Genomic DNA, 9,937 nt, shown 5'->3' with positions numbered 1-9,937 from the left:
AGCACTCTACCACTTGAGCCAGAGCGCCACTTCTGGCTTTTTCTGCTTATGTGGTGCTGAGGAATTGAACCCAGGGCCTCATGCATGCAAGGCAAGCGCTTTACCACTGAGCCACCTTCCCAGCCAGGGAGGGGATAAATATTCTTGAGTCCCACACCTACTTCCCCCTGCCATTAGAATCACAGTAGGCGGTGACACATAGAGCAGACTTACTATTTGCAGCTTAGCCTTCCCTTTTGAGACAAGACATTCATACTTCAATGGCCTCTACCTGAAAGTCAGGGTATATCTAATAAAGATGACTTTTGCCATATAAACCAATCAAAAGACTCTATTTACCTCTTTTTAAAAGAAATATAAATTATTTTTAAATTTACTTTGCTGTTATTTTAAAGATGATGTACAGAGGGATTATAATTACATGAGTCAGGTAATGAGTACAGTCCCTTTCATACAGTGTCTTCCCTTCCCTCACTCTCTCAATCCCTCCCTCCCATCTCCACTCATGAGTTGTACAGTTCACTTTCATCAGTGTCCAGTAAGCTCCACTGTTGCACTTGTTCACCCTTTTCCCCTTGAGTTCTGTGCCCTCCCCCGACCCCTACACTCCTGAAGAGCAATGTAAATTATCAACCAGCCTTCTGTGATTCCTTTTGGAATGTAATTTGTAGAATAAATTCATGGCATAATTTAGTTTCATAAGTTTTTCATAATTGTTCATCAATCAGTATGTGATGTAAGAAAAAGCAATAAGAGTTTTCCCCCAAAGAATGGTCTTTCCGTTTGTGACAAATTATTCTTGGCAATGTAATTAGCCAGTTGGGTTATTGAAACAGATGGGAAATGTTTCTTCCAAAATTTCAGAACTGAAGTGATTCTTATTCTGTCTGGTGATAAATGTCAATTAAAATAGTTCTCCCTTCACAGGAAAAAATAAGAAAAAAATTAGTTTAAGGAAATATCAACTCTGATTGCCAAGGGAAATTTGTTTCTGCAGTAAAACAAGCAAAACAAATCAGATCCCTTAAAACTAGGAACAGTCTGTCTTCTGAAGTCAAGTTCACATCTGGAGATTTTTTTTTATAAACTGTATTGGAAAGGTTCTGATTATTTTTTTCAGCACAATAAAGAAGAGTTTTCTTGTTTGTTGTTTGTTTGATCTAAAATATTACTTTCAGCTAAGTCTTGACACGGCTCCTGGAAAATGTGTGTTGACAAAGATATAAAGATCTGAGATATTAATTAAGGCCAACATGCTGGGGGGACACAGATATTGGTTGTAAGCTGTGTCTTCTACCCATCACCGTAGGAATGGACAATGAACAGAGTTAGCAAAAGTGGGAAAAATTTAAAACCGCCAGTAGACACAGTGTATTTATTAATCCTCTTTAAAAGATGAACCTTTAAAAGAATTCTATTTATACTTGGCATTTTTGTCGATTTTGTATTAGCATATGTTAATTATACAAAGTAATGTGCTTCATGGTGACATTTTCATACATGTATATGATGTACTTTAATATTATCCACCCTTTTTATTGCCTTTTTAACCTCTCTCCTCTTTTCACATCCCTAGCAGCCCCCCTTTTACTTTCATGAGCCTGCTTCCCAACATATGCATAGAGGAGAGAAACCACGTGACCCTTGTCTTTCAGAGTCTCACTCTGGCTTATTTTACTGAATAGGATAGTCTCCATTCATTTTCCTGCAAATGACATAATTCCATTCTTTTGGGTCGAATAAAATCCCATGATGTGTATTTACCACATTTTCTTAATCCATTCATCTGTTAATGGACACCTAGGCTGATATCATATAATTTATCTATTGCAAAAGAACTGTTATAAACATGAGTATGCAGGTATCTCTACAATGAGATTGCTTTGATTCTTCTGAGTATATATTCAGAAAAGGTATGGCTGGATCATGTTCTATTTTGGATTTACTGAAGATCTTCCATCTTGACTTCTGTATATATATACTGTATATATATATATATATATATATATATACTGTACTAATATATACTGTATGTACTAATATATACTGTACTAATGTACATTCCCACAGACAGTGCATGTTTCTTTTTCCTTTGCCTCCTAGCTAGCATATTTTAAAAATATGGAATGCATCACAGATTTGCATATCTTCCTTGTACAGGGACTATACCCTTCTTCTCTGTACCATTCCAGTTGTAGTATGTGCACTGCCAAAGTGAACACTCAAAGGCATTTTTTTTTTTTTTTTGTCGGTCATGAGGCTTGAACTCTGGGCTTGGGCGCTGTCCCTCAGCTCTTCAGCTCAAGGCGAGCGCTCTACCACTTGAGCTACAACGCCACTTCCGGTTTTCTAGTGGTTTATTGGAGATAGGAGTCTCACGGTCTCTCCTGCCCGGGCTGGCTTTGAACCGCGATTCTCAGATCTCAGCCTCCTGAGTAGCTAGGATTACAGGCGTGAGCCACTGGCGCCCGGCTCAAAGGCATTTTTAACTGTGGTGTCTATTATGGTTTCCCAATGGGTTAACCCACTGATGAGTTCATAACTGAATGAGTTCATAACTGATAGAATCTTCTTAGAGGAAGTGGATCACTGAGGCATGCCTTTGAAGGGTATATGGTGGTATTTTGCCTATCTCTGACCCCTTCCTGCTTCCCTCTCCCTGACTGCTAAGATGTGATCAGTTTTCCTCCTCAATGCCTGTCTGTCACAATGTTTTTGCTTTGCCAAAAGCTAGAAAGTGATAGAGACAACTGACCATGGACTGAAAGCTCTGAAGCCATGAACAAAACTCCGTCTTTCCTTCTTTAGTTTGATTTTCCCAGGCATTTTTTCACAGGAACAGAAACACTAACACAGTGTTAGAGGACAGAAACGCCAAACAGAATGCATTTTAAAATGACTGACAGAGTATTTATTCACCTTGTAAAAATCAAAGTTCAGATTATTGAAATGTTCTTTTTAATTTTAAGGAATTCTTTTGGTCCTATAAGGGGTCCCGTGCTAATTTTCTTTCTTTCTTTCTTTCTTTCTTTCTTTCTTTCTTTCTTTCTTTCTTTCTTTCTTTCTTTCTTTCTTTCTTTCTTTCTTTCTTTCTTTCTTTCTTTCTTTCTTTCTTTCTTTCTTTCTTTCTTTCTTTCTTTCTTTCTTTCTTTCTTTCTTTCTTTCTTTCTTTCTTCCTTCCTTCCTTTCTTTCTTTCTTCCTTCCTTCCTTCCTTCCTTCCTTCCTTCCTTTTTTTTTGTCAGTCGTGGGGCTTAAACTCTGGACCTGGGCGCTGTTCCTGCGCTCTTCAGCTCAAGGTGAGTACTCTACCACTTGAGCCACAGGGCCACTTCCGTTTTTCTAGTGGTTTATTGGCGATAAGAGTCTCATGGACTTTCTTGCCCAGGCTGGCTTTGAAACATGATCCTCAGATCTCAGCCTCCTGAGTAGCTAGTATTACAGGCATGAGCCACCGGTGCCCGGCTCCATGCTAATTTTTTGTGTGATATGAATCTGATCCAAAATTCATTATTTCACAAACTGCTTTTGAGAGAGAAAGAGAGAACAAAAAAAACCACCCCATGTAGCCCATTATAGCTAAGATTAATACATTGAAATTCTAGTCCACATTGAAAACAATTACATTTATTTCAGAAAGGAGAAATGCATTCCTTCATTCTTCATTATAATGTAGTATATATAGCTGATTTTTTCATCCTTTAAAAATGGGAAACATTAGACAAATATTTTTTCTTTTTTTATCTTTTTTTATTTAATTATCTCAAATTAGTATTATTGTTGTTACGTCATGAATGACCAGAAAGCCCCAAACTTGTTATCAGAAATGGTTAGATTTAGCATTCAGACACTTACAATCCTACCTAAGACGTACATTAATTTCTAGGCTGAAGACAGGAATAAATCTCAAATATCCTAGGTAGATACCTTGGTGACACCTATGGTGCTGGGATTTCAGGGTGGAAGGGAGTATAGTGTCTCATCAGGTTCAGCTATACATGACTCAAACTGAAGTTAAAATACAAATACTGTAGGAGTTAATGGAACAGTGTAGTTATCCGATCCATCAGTTGCCATATCTCAATTGGGATTAGCTGATTAAGTCTGGTTAGAATTTACCTTAGCAGTCCAGGAACTTAGTATTTAAGGCTCAGAGTCAGTATGCTAAGTGGCTTGGGAATGGCTAGCTAGAACCTGCTTTCTTTCCTTCTATATGTGTCAGTACCAAGTCCATTAGGGCTCTTGTTGGGTAAGATTCCCAAAGTGGTGCCTCAGAGCATTTGCTATATATTTCCCAATGATTCCTGGAGCCCTTGTCTAGATTTTATTATATCTATCATAGACAAGCCAATAGACCTGCACATATTTCCCTCCCTGTCTTTCCCATGAATTCTTCACCTGTGTCTCTGTCACTCTTTTCTTTCACTGTTGATTTTGGTGTTCGAACTTGCATGTAAATTGAAATGGAGTTGGTTTAACAATAAAGGACAAATAGAATAGTCAACCTTTCATTTGTCAAGAGGCCTTCCCTTTTATGTTTGTGCTATTGTCTTTCTCATAGTAATTATGAAAGTAATTAATATTAAGGAGGAAAAGCAAATGTTTATCGAGTGCCTACTGAATGGAGTTAATACAAGGTTGTTGACACCATGACCTAGGGCTCAAGATGCCATACCAACCTTAGTAACTTCTAATATTCACCTATCTATTGTGTATTTTCATTTGAACGTCTGATTGGCACGTCATGATTGTCATATCCAGAAGTTCCAGTCCTCCTTTCCAAACCTGCTTCTCCCCAGTTTTCTTTCTAGCTGCTCAAGTGAGAAATTTTAGGGTTATCCTTGACTTCTTTCTCATGTTCCACATCAAATTTATCAGCACATTCTGATATGTTTGTCTTCAACATACACGCAGAATTTAAGTTAATTAATCTGAACTTTAACTTTCCTTATTCATTCTTCACTCTTACTTTTCTACCATAGTTTTCTTTATAGTTACCACTTTAGTCTAAACTGTCTTGGATTATTATTGTAGCAGCTTCCTCACGTGGCTTCCTTTACGGTTTTTGTTTCTGTTTTCCCTTGCCTTGGTTTAAAACTTTAAAAAATCACAAATAAGATTATGTCACATTCAAAACCTCCTAATGGCTTTTCATGGAAATAAATATCTCTTCATTGTTTTTTCCTTCTTCTCCTTTTCCATCTTCCAATACTGAGACTTGAACTCAGAACCTCGGCACTTTTTTTCACTCAAGGCTAGAACTATACCATTTAAGTCACAGCTCCTCTTCCCAGTGTTTTGCTTTTTCATTGGAGATAAGAGTCTCATAGACTTTCTTGCCTGGCCTGGCTTTCGACAACCCTCCTCAGATATCAGCCTCCTGAGTAGCTAGAATTACAAGCCTGAGTCACAAGCACCCGGCTCCATTTCCTTTCTTGACTTCATTTTCTTTTTAGCATTATCACCTTATGGCACTCTCTAGCCTTGTTTATTTATTTTTTCTAATTACAGCAGCAAAATAAGAGTGAAGAAAGTTGAAAATCAGATTCATTAGATTAACCACATTTATATACTAAGAGAATACAGGTCTTCTAACCCCAATCTTCCCAACTCATTACAGTTTGGGTTTTAGGAATAGGTACCATTTTTTTTAGCAAAAAAACTTTTTAAAGTTAATTTACTTTATTCTTATTGAAAGGTACTGCATGTACAGAGGAATTCCAATTAAATGAGTCAAGTAATGAGTACATTTCCTTTCATACAACATTTTCTGTTCCCTCAGTTTCTCCCATCTCTGCCCATCAGTAGTATAGTTCATGTTCATCAGTGTCCAGTGAAAAACAATGTTTTGTAGCAGAGCACAGTTGTAGCAGAGCACAGTTGATAAGGTTTATATATTCATATATGAACCAAATCCGTAAACATACTAACAAGAGTACATTTCCTAGGGAAAAAAATATGTTCTTTCTAGTCCAGTGCTGATTTTTCCTTTTTAATAGTTAAGGCAAGCTGGGTGCTGGTGGGTTCATGCCTATAATTCTACATACTCAGGAAACTGAGATCAGAGGATCATGGTTCAAAGGTAGCCTGGGCAGAAAAAGTTTGTGAGACTCTTATCTCCAATTAATCACTGAGAAGTAGAACTGTGGCTCAAATGGTAGAGAGCTAGCCTTGAGCAATCTCCTCCCTCACCCCAATAAATCCAAAACCCAGTCACTGAGTTCAAGCCCAGAGCCAGAAAAAAAGTTAAAGCATAACATACATGTAATGTGTTTGCATCTTAAAGATATAGTTCAATGAATCAAGTCTTACAGCATACCCAGTATTCCAGAGTTCCCTTCCGCTAGCCACCCTTACACTAATGCTGTTACCATTATTCCATGGTTATTATGTGTTAGCTTTTGTTTAGTTTGCATTTCATTTAAAAGGAATACTGCACTATATTACCTGCTGTATTCATTATCAAATCATTAAGTAAGTCGTGGTGATGCAAATATTCGTAGTTAATTTTTAATTGCTCTGTCATCTTTTCCATAAATGTATTATGATTAATAAATGTGTTTTAATAGACAAGTACTGGAGGCTCATATCTGTAAGCCTAACTACTCAAGAGGCAGAGATCTAAGGATCGATGTTCAAAGCCAGCCCTGGCAGGAAAGTCTGTGAGACTCTTATCTTCAGTTAATCACCAGAAAAAAAAAAAACTAACAAAAAACCCACCAACTGGAAATGGAGCTGTGGCTCAAAGTGGTAGAGCACTAGACTTTAGGAAAAAAACTCAGCCACAACACTCAGACCCTGAGTTCAAGCCCCATGACCAACAAGAACAAACAAACAAATAAATGTGGGTGTGTATACATTTGTATGTATTATGTATTTGACCTACAGTTGATAGATATTTTAGTTATTTCTAGTTTTGAGTTATTGAAAAGAAAAATCATGGGGTTGAGGATATAGCTCATTGCAAGTACAAGGCCTTGTGTTGGGTTTAGAGCGTTATCAAAAAATAAATAAGATGAATAAACAAAATCTTTTATTAAATTATTTTTTTCTTGTTTTAAAATAATTTGCCTGGCATGGGTGGCTCACACCTATAATGCTAGCTACTCAGGAGGCTGAGGTCTAAGGATTACAGTTCATATCCAGCCCGGGCAGGAAAGTCCATAAGACTCTTATCTCCACTAAACAACCAGAAAACCTGAAGTGGTGCTGTAGCTTAAGTGGTAGTGTTTGCCTTGAGCTAAAGAGCTGAGGGACAGTGCTCAGGCCCAGAATTCTAGCCCCATGACTGACAAAAATAAATACATAAATAAATAAGTAAATGTTGTATTTCTTATTCATTTTGTACATTTTCATTCTTTAGGATATTATAAATTCTTTCACATACTTATTAATGGAGTCTCCTGGGTGTTTAGTATTGCTAGTTTTTCCATATTTGTAGACATTCTGATCATTCTTTCATGATATTTTATTGTGGTTTTAATTTCCTCTGATGACTATTGATATGAATTGCATTGTCATATACTTATTGGCCATTTGTATATTTGCATTTGTGAGGAATCTGCTTAAATTTTTGCTTATTTTTGAATTTGATTATGTTTGTAATGCTTACTTCCAAGCTTAGTATATTCATATGTTATCGGGAAGAGTATAAATATTAAAATATGGAGTAGATTCCCTCATTTGTTCAATAAATTCATAAATATCAGTGCTACTAGTTCTTGGGCACTAAGACTTTAATGACAAGAAAGATGACCAAGGCATTTTGTGCCTCTTACAGGCTATCTAGGGAAGAGGATCATATAATGTGAAGTAATGTAGATATTATTATTATGATAAATATATGATATTGAGATAAATATATATTTTTTTTTTGTCGGCCGTGGGGCTTGAACTCTGGGCCTGGGCGCTGTCCCTCAGCTCTTCAGCTCAAAGCGAGCGCTCTACCACTTGAGCTACAGCGCCACTTCCTTGAGATAAATATTTTGAGGAGACTATTATGGGAATAAGAGGGAAGGGGCACAGGCAAGGACAGATAATGTGATTTTGGAAAAGCCACTAAGAGCAAAGGTAACCTTAGAACAAATCAGAGCAAATACCAAAGTTAGTCTCTTGGGTTCCAAGGAGCACAGACTCACTCAAACCAATGCAGGTATAGAGTTTTTGTGTAGATCTATATTAAAGAAAGTCTCATGAAAATAGAAAGAATGGAAACTGCAGAGACTAGAGCTTAATGGCTATTTTGAATGTGCAGCACCAGAAGGTGATGCATCTTTCCTACTTGGCTAGCAATATACCTCAGTAATTCTCCATGTGTCCTCTTATGTCTAGGCATTAGAGGGAAAGGTCTCTTTATCTTCTATCCTATCATTGCTTTATATCTTATTGCTACTCATCCAGTATCTGTTTTTTCTCATAACTTTGACCTTTTTTATGTTTTGGTCTCTCTTGTCTGAAATGGTTTATTTCTTTTTGTGCTAAATTTCAGCCTTGGTTCCTGTTCTTAATTGTAACTCTTTCTGTATGTCCTAATTTGAATTCTCCAAAATGAGAATTTGATTATCCCAGTGTATCTTTGAGTAACATTTTTTGAATCAAGGTCACTTTGTAATGTTGTTGGTGAACCTAAGAATTAGCTGCTGATAGGCTGTTGCTTGCCTCTGGATTAATCATCTATAACCCAGGAATCAGCATCATATAACACATGGCTGGAAGATGTGGGCAAGATAGTTAACTTAATAGTCAACAGTTTCTCTCTCATTATCTACTACAGATAGTAAAGAATTAGTGAATCCTTCAAACCCAAAGTCATGAAGCTCTAGGGGTACTTGGAACACATCAAAGACAGAAATTTACCTTGAGATTCTCTGATTCTAATGTATCTTAGGAGGAAATGATTTGAACCATATTCCCAGGAGAACTTAATGAGTTCTAATTTTACTTGAGAAGCATAAAGACACCCTTATGTATAATTCAAAAATGATACCTTCTTAAAAATCCATAGTGCTCAAACAAGTAAATAAGAGGCTATTCTGGCTTAAATGGTTGTAGAAAAATGTGATTAATTTATGTTAATGTTTACAAAGTACACATCCTAATGTTCATCTTTACTTTTAAAAATGACTTAGCTCACAAGAAGTAATTTAAGAATGTTCAGCTAAGAAAATTACAGTCAGTGTATTAAGTTTGAGCCCAGGAATGAGTTACGAAGGCATTTTAGTTGGAAGAAAAAGTAGAAAACAACAAATCTTAAAGAGAAAAATAATTGGATGTTTTATTTATGTTTTTTAATAATACAGGATTAAAGGACACTTGATAAAATGAACAGATGTTTTCATATGAAACTAATAAATTTCAAACTTGTAAAATTACCACTCTTTTTTAATCATAACAATGAACTTTAGAAATTTAATTGTGTCATAATTGCCATCGATACTTCAGGATGACTCTGAAAGATTAGGCATTCGTGTGAATGAGAGAAACTTTTGCAGCAAAAGAGTTAGCATAAAAATAATGAGCAGTAGGCAGTCTTGGGGTTTCAGGGCACATACACTGATCATAAGTCACAGGAAATGTTCCCACTGGATCTAATATTGTCAACCCTCTGGGATGGCTGGGCGTCTACAAACCTTCTGAGTGTGTGCTAGGGGGTTGGCACCAGCTTCTTCAGTGATTTCCTTTGAGTCATGGCACCCTCGAAGGCAATCATATCAACACCGTATTGCTGCTTTGCTGTTTATTCATAGGGATTTTTGGTGTCTGGCTAGCTCTGAATGCCCATATTTTTTTTTCTCCCTTTAATGAGGCTTTCCCCCCCCCTTTATTTTGAGTGATCATTTCCAGTTTTACCCTTTCCAATCTTTCTCTAATAAGTATTTCATTTTGACTAGTCTGCATGTTTAAAAGAAGGTTGGTTGAGCCAAGAATCTGTCGGTAATG

The 9,937-nt window shown here is 36.6% G+C and overlaps 1 non-coding gene across 1 annotated transcript; it reads right to left on the bottom strand.

Annotated features, from left to right (window-relative positions):
- Positions 1-2,115: 2,115 nt before the first annotated feature.
- Positions 2,116-2,218, bottom strand: LOC122116062. Its single transcript, XR_006148879.1, has one exon. It is a non-coding gene; the product is annotated as a U6 spliceosomal RNA (small nuclear RNA).
- Positions 2,219-9,937: the final 7,719 nt, after the last annotated feature.

This window comes from Dipodomys spectabilis, unplaced genomic scaffold (genome assembly GCF_019054845.1).
Source record: "Dipodomys spectabilis isolate Male_0828 unplaced genomic scaffold, ASM1905484v1 ptg000125l, whole genome shotgun sequence".
Classification (NCBI taxonomy): domain Eukaryota; kingdom Metazoa; phylum Chordata; class Mammalia; order Rodentia; family Heteromyidae; genus Dipodomys; species Dipodomys spectabilis.
Note: the sequence above shows the minus strand (reverse complement) of the source record. Positions and strands in the feature narration are given on the sequence as shown.